The sequence below is a fragment of the Pygoscelis adeliae genome, unplaced genomic scaffold, assembly GCF_000699105.1.
Source record: "Pygoscelis adeliae isolate BGI_AS28 unplaced genomic scaffold, ASM69910v1 Scaffold166, whole genome shotgun sequence".
Taxonomy (NCBI): Eukaryota; Metazoa; Chordata; class Aves; order Sphenisciformes; family Spheniscidae; genus Pygoscelis; species Pygoscelis adeliae.
In genome coordinates this window covers 6,164,204-6,178,492 of record NW_008825156.1, presented here as the reverse complement: position 1 = coordinate 6,178,492, position 14,289 = coordinate 6,164,204, and the positions used below count along the sequence as shown (strand labels likewise).

At 39.9% G+C, this 14,289-nt stretch overlaps 1 long non-coding RNA gene across 1 annotated transcript in view; it reads right to left on the bottom strand.

The window, feature by feature from the left end:
• Positions 1 to 580: 580 nt before the first annotated feature.
• LOC103920730 overlaps positions 581 to 14,289 on the bottom strand; it is a 21,809-nt gene continuing 8,100 nt past the window's right edge. Inside the window, exons 2-4 of the long non-coding RNA XR_663812.1 lie at positions 13,902 to 14,045; positions 12,310 to 12,377; positions 581 to 768 (exon numbers count right to left, since the gene is read on the bottom strand). This is a non-coding gene — a long non-coding RNA (uncharacterized LOC103920730). The remainder of the gene's footprint in view (positions 769 to 12,309; positions 12,378 to 13,901; positions 14,046 to 14,289) is intronic.

Below are 14,289 nucleotides of genomic sequence, written 5' to 3'. Positions count from 1 at the left end.
TGTGCGTTGGGGCGCGCCGGAGGCGCGGCGTTGGCCTGTGGAGGGGGCCTGAAGACGACCTCGGCCTTGCCGTAGGCGCCGCTGGCGGCAGGGGGCTGGGCTGCCCGCACCTGCGGGCGGGGAAGGCCGGCAGGCGCTCTGCCCTGAGCTCATCGGCCACGTTAAGACTGAGTGGAATCCGTTCTTTTATCGAAAGTCCGTCCTTTTACCACGTACACTTCCCGTTTTCGGAGCGACTCGGAAGAAGGGATGCGTGGAGGCACAGGTTTCCTTTGAAGGCGCTTGCTTTATAATGGGCACAGGGTGCAAACAGTTCTTAAGCATTTGGGAAAACCCAGCGTTTTGTCCTGCTAGTTTTAGCAAAAAAGAAAAAAAAAAGTCCCGAAGATGTGTCAGAAAATAAATATAAACAGAGCTGTCATTTCTGGAGGGGTTGACTCGGTCACAAAATCAGAATTGGACTGCTTAAGTAGGTCCTGTATAAGTCACATCTGCAGGCTTTAGCCTACGAGCGTTTAGGCACTGAAGTAATTTCACTTACATGAGTAGTCACAATAAAATAAGCAATGCTATTTATAAGTTAGGTGCATAGTGATTGTAAGATTTAATTGGTAGTATACAGAGTCACTGTCGTGTCTTCATTTGGGAGATGACATGCAGTGATGTACTTGAAATTTTGGGAGGTTTTTTTGTGAGAGGAGTTTATTGAACAGTCAGATAATACAATCAGGAAAAAAGGTTTCACAAACAGCCCATCCTGGAACAACTCTGAAATGAAGGCACATTAACAAAGAAACTGCGTATCTAACAGAAAAGCAGAAATGCAAATACATACAGAAAACAACATAAATTAAAAGTGATACAATTTAGAAAATTGATAAAGGACACTCTCTCCTTACTAGTTAAGTTAAACAGTTTCAGGAAATGCCACATTAAAAACTGATTCCCGTTACCACCCTACTGCACTAACCTGGATGGAGCCAGCTTGGTTTTGAAGGCCATCCTCTCTCAGTTGGCCACCGTCCCAAAGAATGGTCTAAGGCCAGCTAACCTGTATCATCTCTGCTGGCAAAATCTGCAGTAGTCAGGTTTATCTAGAGTCTGAATTTCATGTATGAAACAGCTTAACAGACTTGCTTTTGTACATAAATTTTCCAAAATAGTGACTTTTCCATGGCTGTTGCTGGATTAAAAACCAGATTTCTCAGTTTCTCTTACTACTGGTTTGTTGGTGGTTTGGGTTTTTTTTTTTTACATAATGCTAAAAACCGTGATTTACACTACATAGCTTTTTTTTTTAATTGCAAGTATGAAAATGAGTGCCTCATTTATAAAACTAAATGTCGAAGCAGCAATGAATGGCTGGCTTTCTAAATAAGCCCAGGAGACATACGGACTCAGAAGACTCAAGTGGCAATGTAGCATAATTTCAGGACATGATGTCATAGGATGTTCTTCTGTAAGTTGCCCAGATCTGCAGTCACACTCCAATTCTAGATGTTGCCAAAATGTAAAAAAAAGTGAAATACTGTAGATTCAATACCATTAAAAAATGCTACAACAAAGTCTTTTCCATGCTTTTGTGTCACAACACGGATAACAAGATCAAATCTCAGTGCTCTTTGTATCAAAGGAGCAAAGCAATAATGCCTCTAACCAGAGAGAACGTAGATGCTAAGCTGATCCAACAACTTATGACACAGAATATATCTTCTCTAAAAAGAAAAATAAGTACTTCAAAGGACAAAGGGCTCATGATGTGCTGGTTATACCTAATACTCCTTGTCAGATATACAGATGCGAAATGCTGCAAAGAAAAGCACAACGGGATGTGCTGTGGCTAGAGAAGCTTATTGCAAGAGCTGTTACCATTTGTATATAAAAGTGAGGAGGACAAAACAAGGCTATGCAGAAGAATGTGTAAGCAATTGTCCAGAGCCTGAGTACTCCGAAAAAGCATGTCAAGGAATGTTTGCATTCACAAGGATGTTTGCATTTGCATCTTTGCTTGCCCAAAAGTAATAACAATAGCTAACCTCACAGCAGGATTAATTGCATAAATGATTCACAGAAAATAATAAACGCAAGATTCAGTCAAGATGGACATTTCATGTAGACTGGGCATCAGCTTTAAGAAGAAATATCCATGAGGTTAAAAAATACATTTGCCACAGGTAGTTCAGTGTTAAAGAGGGAGATGAAATAGCAAAGATCAAAGAAAACAGACATACTAGCAGTTTGAGTGGAGCAGCCTAACAGATGACAACTGACATCAAAGTACAAGAGACTGGTGAGCTGTGGCATCTTGAACACTGAAATTTTGTCAGGATTAAATAAATATACCCGCTTTTGTCAGATACTTTCTTTGAACAGTATTAGCAGGACAAAAGAGACTAAGTCTAGCCGTCACAGCACAGCAATTGGCGAGGACTTTGGCCAAAACTGTTCAGCAAACAAAGGAGGTGAAAAATATCCTACCAAAGCATAAATAAGTATCTTGCAAGACACAACAGATGAGTTGATATAAGAATTTAATTTTTAAGTCAAATTTCAAATCATGAGAGTTAACGTTGGAGAGAAATGTGTCCCTTAGCCAGGCAAGCCTCATCAAATCCTTGGTCTTGGAACAGAAAAAAACGTATACATGCTGCAGAGATTAACTGCCCGATAATGTTCTCTGTTGTGTATGAGCACTTGTAGACAACCTCAGGCCGCTGTGGGAGAACTGAGCTTCTCAAATTATCTCATAAAAGGCAGATGTGGTATTGTGCAGGCCTCAAACACTGGGTACAAATCAGTCGCAATTACTCCTGAAGATAAACATACCCTCATAGACTGTCTTGGGTTTAGCAGCCGTGTATGTTTTCCCTGGAACGTTGGAACAATAACAAAGACAATATTTGTCAGCTTTCATAAAGTAGTATACTCTCTTGGAGCTGACTGCAAAGCATTGCTTAGCAGGTATGCCTTTCTGGGGTACCATTCTCTTTATGGTAAACGAAAAGCTAGAAGCCAAAAATTGTGATAAAGGGAGCACAGCTATCGAAGGTCTTTCTTGAAGTTTGGGTGCTTTCACCAGATCTTTCTAAAAAATTTTGCAGAATTTTTTATGCCATTTACATGTTCTAAAAAAGGTAGTAATTGGTAAATGCTGCTATCAGCTGTTCTGTGCCGGAACAGATTTGACAGCAGCCAGATTGACTGCAGCTATGCAAAGACAGTGTATTCCCGCATCAACAGCATTCAAAATATCAAACCAGAAATTGGAAAAAAATACTTGCATGTGAACATACCTACCAGTCCTACAAAATCCAAAGGGAGTTTGGACATGGAGTGAGTGGATGAATCACCAGCACCCAAAGCTATCCTGGAGCTAATTCTGCTAAATCAAAGATGGCAATAGGAAGGAAAAAGTATGTGCAGAAATACTGTGCCAATATGCAAAGTTTTCAAAGAATTATTTATATTAGTCTTAAAAGAAAAAGCTCAAATGGGATTCAGGTATGAAGCTATAAAATTAAACTCATGATAATCAACAGGATTTCGTGTAAAATTGCCAAACAAAGATGATAAATTGTTTGAGGAGTTCTCTAGTTTGGCTGGGAAAATGCTGCAGAATAAATAGACTTCTTTGTTTTAAAATATCACAGTAGGCTATAACCCTGAGCACACATTGAAGGCTTTGAGAACTGGCTAAATGACAGTTCTCAGTAAAAAGGTGATAAGTGAAGAGTGATGATTTAAGGGACCAGTTTCTATTGGATTTCAAGTGATACCACTTGCTGACGCTTTGCTATTTGATACTCAAGCAGTTTTGAAATAAATGTAAAAATCGCCACAGATCGGATGACATAAGACTAGCAAAACAATCCCATATGGATGGGACAAGCTGGCAACCTGAACAACAAACAGAAATGCACTTTAATGCAGCCAAACATAAAGTTATACATTTAAGAACAGAAAACGCAGGCAGGTTTCTGTACACTGAAAGGATTGTCAGGGCTACCGTGGGCATGCAGGTTGACATGAGCTCCCAGCAGGACACTGTGGCAAAACACTTAGTACAATCTTTGAGTTGAAAACAGAGGTCTGACAAGGGGGTGTATAGGGAAGTGATTTGTCCCTTCCTCCAGTGCTGGAGAGACAGATGCAATGTTGCCAGAGAATAGCTCTGGCATTTATGTTTTTTATGTATTTACAAAGTGGACTGTATAAAATAGCCACAAAAATTATTTGAGATGAAGAGTTTATTCTTTTCGTCTATGTGAGACCTATTTGAAATGTCCAAGTTAGGTTTAAGACAAACATTGTGAGGAGTCTTGATTACTGTATGCCACTACTGTAATGATGAGATAAAGCAGAGATTTAGTGGGCAGCATAAGGGAGGTTCATTATGGGGTCCCTGCTCTGGAGTTGGCTCTAGCCGACAGAGCAGGATGCCATAGCATGCCCATCCTGTGGTTGCACAGCTCCCTTTAATCCCCCCTAGTCAGCTGGGAGTTGGCTTCACCCACAAGGTAAACTTTGCTGAAATTTTGTTCAGGATGTACAGAAGCCACTAAGCTCCTTTATGAAGCCATGAGCTCAACAGTCACTCCACCCCACCAAAAAAGAAAGCACAAGTCACCCCCACCCCTTTCAGCCAGATGGCAAGGCTTGAGTGATGCTAAACCCCATTTTCAGACAGGTTTCCCAGGGGACAGAGGCTGAAAACAAGATTTGGTCATTAGCTGGTGGAAGTGTATGCAAGTGGAACAGCAGGAGTAGAAATGCTGAGATGAAGCAGCAAAGAAACAGTCACTGTAATATAGCCAGTGATATTAAGGCCCTGAGTAAGTGCCAAGGAGATAGAGCTTTTATAGAGCTTTTAGACCAGCGGCCTCTTAAAAACAAAAAAACCCCCGAAAAACCCTAAAAAAAACCAAAACCCAAAAGCTTGAGCAGTGTGAAAATAAAGAAAAAGCTCTAATGTATGATACTTCTAAGTTCAAAGAAACTTTTTTTTTTTCTTTAATAAACATGTCTTCAAAGGTACAGGACTCCCTTATCAATTCTTACTTTTAACAGTTAACTCTGGGCAGCAAGCTGGGAAAAAACAGCGACAGTATCTCCTCAAGAAGAAAATACTGGGTACTGAATGGCTCTTTCGTGAAGGAAGATGGAACAGGATCAAATATCTAACAGATGAAACTAGAGAATCACTGAAACAAATTCCCAGTGGCAGTAATCAGTACTCTCTTGATGTCTTCTGACTGAGGCTGGATGCTGTTCTGGAAGATATGTTTTAGTAAAAACACAAGCTGTGCTTCACTGAAACTGACAAGATTAGGGCTTTAATAAAAAATATGTGCATAAAACTTGAATTGCCAGTACTATACAGGATGTTGGACTACATGATGTGATCATAAACTGCACGGTTTTGGTTTTTGCTGTTCGCTTTCAAGTTCGATGTAGCTGCTCCTGAAGGCTCAGTTTCCACGTGGAAGTCCAGCTGACCCAGCCCAGAACCTGCTTCAGGCTCTGTGTGACAGGCAGTGGAGCAAGAGTGTCTGTAGCTACAGCAGTTTTATCTCCTCCTACCTCACGCACTGTTTTTCTAGCCTGTATATTTATATTTGTATACGCATATATGCTTTTAGCTTTCCCTTATCGTGATACAGAGTACTCTCCAGCTCTGTAACTCTACCCCCTGCCAAAGTGCAAAAAATGTACTTCCCTTCATGCAGGGAAAATGAAACAGAAGGAGGCAGTTTCAAATAAGCCTCAGTGGCACATAGACACAGACAATGAATGTCGGACACTAGAAAATGGTGAATTCTGTGCACAAACCCATTGAATTTCATGGCCCTTAGGGAAAATGCGAAACTTATAAAGCTGCAGAATGGTGGAGCTGTGACACCCTGAGAGATAAGCAGGAGATAGTAACTGGTACTTGCGGCACTGAGATGGCACTAACAGTTTATGCTCTTTTCATGTTTTTAATTCAGTTGCACAACCACAGAAGTTAACAAATGCACTGAATGGATGTGTTGTATTATTGTGAAATGAAAACTCATGCTGAAGATCACAGAATTGCTGCAAGTGAATACAACATGTCCTCAGAATAATGACTGTGATCACTGTGTTCTCCAATAATGTTTTCTCTGTTCTCCAAGAATGCAGTCATGAAATTTTGAGGAAGCAAATTTGTAGAAAATCTAAGTATAAGAGATATGCATCCATGATTTATTAGTGTTCAAGTGGATGCTGATTTTTAAAACACAAGCTTTCTAATGCATTTTTTACAGCCACGACACAGCAATAAACTGAAATTGTTCAGAAAGAGCTGTGAAAATGTTCAAGTTGGAGAACAGGCAAAAATTTCTGAAACTTCCTAAGAGTAAAAAAGTACATTTAAGCTATAACTTTAGCCATATTATTAACTATGTGTTCAAGTGAGGCTTATGCAAGCTATATATACATTTATCAAATGTATAAAATTTTTTCTGTTTAATAAGACAGAGAGTTCAAGTTAGTCCTGTTTATAATAATTTTAGTCTTTATAATCATATCCTGTTTCCATGTAAATTGATTAAGTAACAATGAGTACAGTAGAACAGGACTAGGATTTTATTATATTAAAAATTCACTCAGAGTAAATTCTCAGCACTTAGGAAAAGCTTTTCATTTGCAAGGAACTACATACACGCATTAAGAATTTTAGTAATCTAGTAATGTAGCATTCAGTTTATTAACTCGTTCCAGTCTGTACAATTCCAGGCAGTTCCCCCCATAACACATCCGTGTTTAGAAAGCGTGCCAGCGTGGCTCCTCAGCGGCAGACGTTAATTGCCTATGAAGCGTTTCTAGAGTCCTGGCAGCCAGGGAGGCTGTGAGGCAGCCAGGGGTGGTCAAGGCCGTGGTGAGGAGCCTCTGGTGTGCCCAGGGCTGCCCACACCCCTGGCCATCAGTTCCTAATGCTACTGTGAGGTGACACCCCTGGCCAGTAGGTTGGGAAGCTCGGTTTCCTTCAAGCACCTTAAATTGCCAGTAGGTATTTAGACTATGCAGTTTTCCACAGATGGTGAGCAGCATGTATGTCATCAGTAGCAGTAAGGATGTGCATGAGAGAGAAGGCGGCGGCTGTGGAGGCAGCAAAAGGAGAAAAGAGAGGGAAAGAATATCAGAGATGGAAAAGAAGGAAGTGATCTAGGAAAAGAAGGTGTAAGAAAGGAGGTAGAGGTAAGAGGGATGAAGTTGATCAAGTCATGGCTATTATGCAATATGAATGACATCATGGCTATTATGTGATATGAATGACATCAAATGGCTGTGGTAACATTCATCCAAGGATGAGAAATCAGTAAATATGATTGACCTCTAGTGATGACCAGAGTCTTAATTGCACATTTGGGATTTATTATATATTTATTATAAAAAATAAAACATATTTTGTTTTTGGTGGCGTGGTACAATATTCCTACTTCTTACTTTTCCAGCTTTTCAGATCTACCTTTCCCTCTCCTTTCTAAACTTGAGGAGACAGTTACGTATACTACTAAGTCAATATAATGAATAATAGTTTATCTTTAAATAAAAGACTAAATTGAACCTTTTAAAACTTTCCTGTTTAATTTTCATAAATAGCAAGTTCAAGATGACAGTTGTCCAATGCCAAACAGATACCCTTAAAATCCGTTCTATGCCAAAATTTTAAGATTAAAATTTAGGCCAGGCCACTAGGTATATTCGCCACTCCCCTCCCCATTTGATATGTAAACATTTTTTCTTTTAGAAAAGTAAAGTAAATGGAGAGTACAGTTACCAGATTTCTGCATAATACAGGGGAAATAGGTAGACAGAAAAGACGACTTTTATGCAGGAAAAATGTAAAACCAGTTCTGTTCCTTTATGGAATATATAGCTGAAATAATCAGAACTGTGTTAAAAGCAGAGGCCCCACACAGGGCAGGTGAAGAATTGGAGCTACATGGCCAAGTGCGTTTCTTTGGGTCTGACTACAAATAAAGGAGACTGACTGTTGCTTGGTGAATTCTCTGTCTGTTTGAGAGGAGGCAAACGAAGGCATCAAAGAAGTACCCGGGGCAGGCAGGGAAGTGCTTACAGCTGACTGGGAGAAAAACTAAGATTAGATACAGAGTTTGTGAGCAGCAAATAAGCTGGAAAGTTTACTTACAAGTACTAAAAGAAACATATTACCCCTTTCTGTTTGATTCCTGCTACACTAAGTGAAGCACAACTTTTGATACATATTTTTTAAATAAATAGGATTTCATAAAAGTACCTTACTCCTTCACCAAATTACTTTTCTATTAGAAATAGCTCTATAGATCATAAGCCTTAGGTATCTGCTTATGTTAAAAGAGTAAAAAATAACAAAATTAGGATTGAAAAGTGTGATGGGTATTTCCTAGATAGAGCAAAGATAAGTATCAGAATTTGAGTGTATTAAAAATACATGTTTTTGTTATAAGACCAAATTCTTTTAATTTCCTTCTTTTACTTGCATTTTAGATGTTAACTCATTAGCACTTTTATTAGGTGACTCGTAGTGTTTATTCTTTGCAAGTCTTTACAATTCAGTATTGCTGTCCAAATGGGATGAATGTTTTCTATTGGGTTATATTGTTTTAAATACTAGTATTTTTTTATTTAACAAAAGTGGTTATAATGCTGAGGAAGGGTAAACATAGGACCCATTCTGACTTGTATGTAAATTGCTAAAGAAATACAGATATTAAAACAAGCGATTAAATTGACATTATTCAGCTTTATACTCTACCTGTGGGCACGTGTGTGTTTCTCGATGACTGCTGGTGCACCACTAACTGTTTATGTGGAATAATAGGTGGGTGAGCTGGGGTGTGTATGTGCTACAGCTGGGTATCTGCCTGTGACATACAAACACATAGGACACACAGCTTTATCTTGGTTAGCTTCTGCGTGAGCAGCAGCCCAGATGTATTAGCGTTATCTTCAACTGAGGCTAGCTGAGTTAGTACAGAGCTGGCCCAGAAATTCATACTCCGGTGGCTTCCAGGCTCTTGGTAGCCAACAGCCTGATTAAAATTAGCTCAGTTAGCCCGGCCTGTTGGACAAAGAGACCTCATGACTGCTGCATGCTAATTCCAGTAGCTGCAACAGCAAGGCAGGGAATGTATGGGAACATGAGAACCGTATTGCCAATGCCCATGTCTTTGGCTGAACGAGGCTCCGTGTCTTTTCAACGTGTTTTGTGAAGTAACAAAGTGGAAAACACTTGCCCCTCATTTCACCTTTTGCAGACACGTGAATGATGCATGCAGGGCAACACAGTGTTCTCAAGATAACAAAGAACTGTGTCAGCTTCCTCCCTGGGCGCTCCTCATATACCTTGGTTCCTGCTTGCCAGCATTCTGCTGTTCTGCTCCTGGCCTTTCCTGAGCAGGATTCCTCGCTTCAGAATGTGAAATGAATTTTCATTCATGTTTCAGCTGGGTTGACAAGATAAAATAATGAATTGCTACAGCTAAATCAAGCTGAAAGTTTATTAAAGTATTTGCATCAAACTGTATCACCAGTACAGCAAGTAATTCCACATAAAAAAGCAAACATGCTGGTTCAGCTACAATAAGGATTTCTACAGAAAAATGGCATACCAGCTTTTTTTAGTTCTTATAAAACCACTTATCAGTCTTCCTGTGGATTCCTTTTATTTTCTCTGTACTAGCCTTGCTTATTCAGAAATTATTGCATCATATTAATTAATAATGTCTTACACAAGCATTTGACATTTCTTCTCTGCAGTCATTGGCTTTAGCCTATTTTGTTGCGGGAAGTGGGCCAAAAAGCTGATCCTGTCGTCTGTCCACAGGCAAAAAGGAACTAGTATTGTGTGCAGTAGAAAAAGTGTGTGAATTTCCTTATCACAGATATTTGTAGATCTGGATTTCTGCATTCAGCCAAGCTATTCCAAGACAGGAAACTTGTCTAGGACTGGGTGCATAATGTTCAAGATTGAAATGAAGAGGTTTCCTTCACAGAACTGCCTTAGGTGAAAACAGTCTATACTTATCAGACCGTCCCCATTTAATCTCTAATCCTGATTAACAACTGACTCTATGATGCTCATTTATTACGATAGTAAGTGCTATCAGTCATATTATAGCTTTTTCAATTAATTTAATAATTTCCCATAGGAATACACATACATCAATTCATATTCTCAGGATATTGGCAGCTTTTCTAAAATGTTTCAATTAAACACATTCTGACCCCTTTGATGTTGCTCTGAATTTTAATTATTTTCCATTGCAGAATACTGGTTTAATGATGACCTGAATATATTTCTTAAAAACTATGTGTGTGGTTGCATATGGCAAAGGTGAAAGGTTTGTTCCTTGTGGATTGGTTATCGGTCCACTCATTATGAATGGTTAGTTTCTGGAAGAACTTAGACCGTAGAGGCCAGATCAGGAGAAATACTGGGCACTCTCACTGCAGACATTTTGTATCTCACAGAAAAAGCAAAACAGAAGGAAATATGGCATGACATTTGCACATATTCTGATTAGACCATGCATTCTTAAATTGTGAATTGTGAAACACATCAGAACAGGGAAAAAAAATCATCCCATTAACTTTTCCCCTCCTAATCTCAAATGCAATTCATGGAATTTTTCTGAAGGTTGCAGGGACTCCTTCCAATATGGGAAATATTTAGAAGTTCTAAACTTTGTCACCGGGAGTTTTGCTTTTTTTGGAAAAAGTAATACTGGGTTTTCCTACTTTTCCTTTTTTCTTATCCTTCTTTCTTCTACAATCTGTTTTACACTCCCCTATTACCTGAACATGCTTCTCCATCTTCCTTTCCCCATCAGAACTGTTGTTCCACATTTTCTTCCTGAATCATGTGTCTAACCACTATGTCATTTTTTTTCCAAATCTTTGTCTGGTCTCCACTTCCAAATATCCCCGATTTTTCCTCTCTTCCTCTACTAAGAAGAAATTTTCAATCAAAGTAGAAACTCTGACCTCTCTCTTCAGATCTTCTGAGACCTTTGAGCAACACGTGGAAATAAAGCAAAGGATCAACCAACCTGCAGTCTTTTGCCTGCCAGCCACCAGCCAGTGGTTCATTGACGACTGTAAATAACTGCTGGTCAGGCTATTTAAATCTGAAAATTATTAATTCTGAAAACTAAGGCACATTTAATTTTGAAAATCTTCATTCATGTTTCCAGTGCAAATTGGGAAAAACTGCAGAAATAAACCTTCGGCTACCTGACCATACCGTTCTCCTGCAGTATTTCCGTACAGCAGGTGCTTTCTGACAGAGATCACCTGCTTTCTCTCCTGAGCAGGGGCACTGCCTCTAGTTTCAGCCATTTTTGATTACTCTGTTGTGCATCAATGCCGTGAGAAATGGCCTGTTGCAAGCAGGAGAAAGAGCCTCTGCATTTGTATGCGTGATGAACTACATATTCTTCCCTTCTTATCCCACACATGTACATGCTTACTTTCCAGGTTAATTCTCTGCAATTATCCTCTTCAGCAATGAAAACAACCTTCTCTCAGAGCATGAGCAGTGAATGGCTTTGATCATCCAACCTGCTATGATTTGTGGGTACACTGGTGATGAGAATAGATTCAGGAGCAATACTAAAAGCAGCAGAACTTCAAGCTGATGATTTCATGAGGGTTGCAAGAAGGATGAGTAAACTAATGCTGCTGTCACTCATAGCACTACCCAGTATGGTGTGTAAGGCTTTGTGTCACAAAAAACAGGCTGCTTCTGCCATCAGACCAGAACTGTGTTCTCCCTGTGTGACATAACATTGTTTACCAAGTTATGTAGGTAAGAGAGAAATGTATTCCCAGGAACATAAAACCCTAGGAACACAGTGTTATACGACACAGTGCTACACTGAGACATTCTGAGCCTGAATTTCAGAGAAGCTGAGGTCAGAAGTCAGATACTCAGCATTTCTGAAAAGCTCCATTTTTACGATTTCTCCTTTGCCAGGCATGCTTACCATAAGCTGGGTCACATTGCTTAAGGTCATTCATGTTATTTAGGTAATTAATGAGAAAACATGCAAATCCTTCCTAACACTGAAGCAAGTAGTGTTAATTTTATGCTTTATTGGTCTTTTTCAAAACTATGTGCCAGTACTGCTGATTTGCTCCTCCTTTTCCAAGCCAAATGCATCTACCACTTAACACCAAAGGATGCTTAAAACTGCACTCAGAGCGCAACATGGAAGATGACTGCTGATAATTTAACCATTTGACTCTGCAATACCATTAGGCAATTGGCTGTTGACATACCCTTTCTGCTGGTAACCCAGTTCAGGTAACCAAGTGGCGTGTTGTGTAAAGAGCACATTCCAAGAGAGCTGTAGAATAAATGAGGAAGCTGGACTGGTTTCTGTTCAGATCTCAACAAGTTCTCATTTTTTATCTTTCACGGTGTTTACTCTCTGCTTTGTATCTTATTCGTTTCAATTATTTTTTATAAACACATTTTCTCCTCTAGCTTCTTTCTTAGCATTAGGGGACAGAGCTAGGACCTCAATTCAGGGCAAATTAGAATAAAAGGAAGCTTTCTTTACGATAGTGTAACCTGCTTAGCCTACTTACAGTGACATAGCAAAATGCAGAAGGGAAATGTCAATAGACAGTTACAATGATCTGACCCCTTGTCTACTTTTTAAGAACCGGGTAGCAAAAGGAGCTCACTCAGGTCTTGGTGAGTTCCAGCAGGTGGTTCCACTTGGGCCTTTGTGAGGATAGTGGAAAAAGCAGCTTAAAAACACCTGAGTGCACTCTGCAGCATTAATTTCTGTCATTACTCCAGCATATTAGGTACTGTCAAAGCTACACACTCCCAGTTCAATACTGGGAGGTGGCCTGAAGCTGGCTGTCCAGACCAATGGTCTTTGTGAGTTACCTTCACACAAACCACAGGCTTTCCAGATAAGGCATGTTACGGGCCCATGTGGCTGGGCAGTGCAATGTGGTTACATCAGGAACCGCGACCTCGCCCACAAAAGGATGACAGTAAGTGATGGGGTTGGGATGGAATAGAACAAGCCTCGGGCACAGGCTGTTTAAATAGGCACTGAAAATCTCCACTTCTGACTGTTTTTTTCTGCTAGTATACCATTCCCAGTGTTACTTTTGAACATACAGTGAGGCAGTTCAGGAACTAGTCCAACAAAGAATAAACCAGCAAAAGGAAACACAGAGTATTATTCAGTGAGATCAAAGGCCCCTGCTCAGGTTCACTATTCACACCTTCCCTCTTGAATTTGTGTGCCCAGGAACAAGAATCAAAAGACAGAAACTTCTGCCAACACTCCATTATATATCCTAAGCCTCAGTTTAACTGAACTGACACTCCGATTCCACATTTGTAGAGGCAGAATCTGTAAAAACAGTCTGAAAAGTACGTAATGGCATCTAAAGAGAAATTAAAATGGGTCTTTGATCAGATTAAAGATAACGTTTTTATCAGCATGAAATAACTTAGATTTGGGAACTTTTGCCCTGCAGACAGGTATGTCCAGCTACCTTATTGCTATAAATTAGAAGGAATCCTTGAAGGTACATATTCCTTCTTAGAAGGAATATTTGACTTTTCAGCAATGTTACTATAAACTCAGCTGCAGACAGGGCATAAATTTGATCATTACATTTAATCCTAACCTAGTATTGAATATGAATCACGGCTAATGGGTGTATCCCAGAATAAGGGCATATACAGTCTCTTCACGGAAATTTACAAATTTGATAATTATCACACGTAATAAATGCCAGATTATAAATACTTCACCTGCAGGCAAGCGCTGCATGGCTAAACTCTCGCACAGCTGATTTTGAGTCAAGCAAGGACTCTCCTTGCAGCTCCGCATACTCACTCTCCTCTTGCGCTGCCTCCCTTTTATCTGTCCGCTATTTGGACTGCTGCTCCTGTTGGCCTCCCCTTACCCCACTGTGCTCCATTATGTGTGGGTTGTGCTGTGCTTCACAGGTGCCTGCAGAGAGCTTTGAAGAAAGAGACACTGAGCAAGACTAAGGAAGATTTTCTTGGTTTGGAAATATTTTTACTTCCCTTGCCACCTATCTTAAAGAGCTGACATTGGCTGAACTCTTTAACATATTTTGTGCCTGAGCCCATTCCCAGAACTCAGGTGCTGAAGGCTAGGCTAAGAGTTGGGATGAGGTAATTGACAGAGGTGGAGTTGTTCAGCCCTCTTCCTATTACAAACAGCAAGTTATCTGTTTCTGTCAGGAGGACACTTGAGA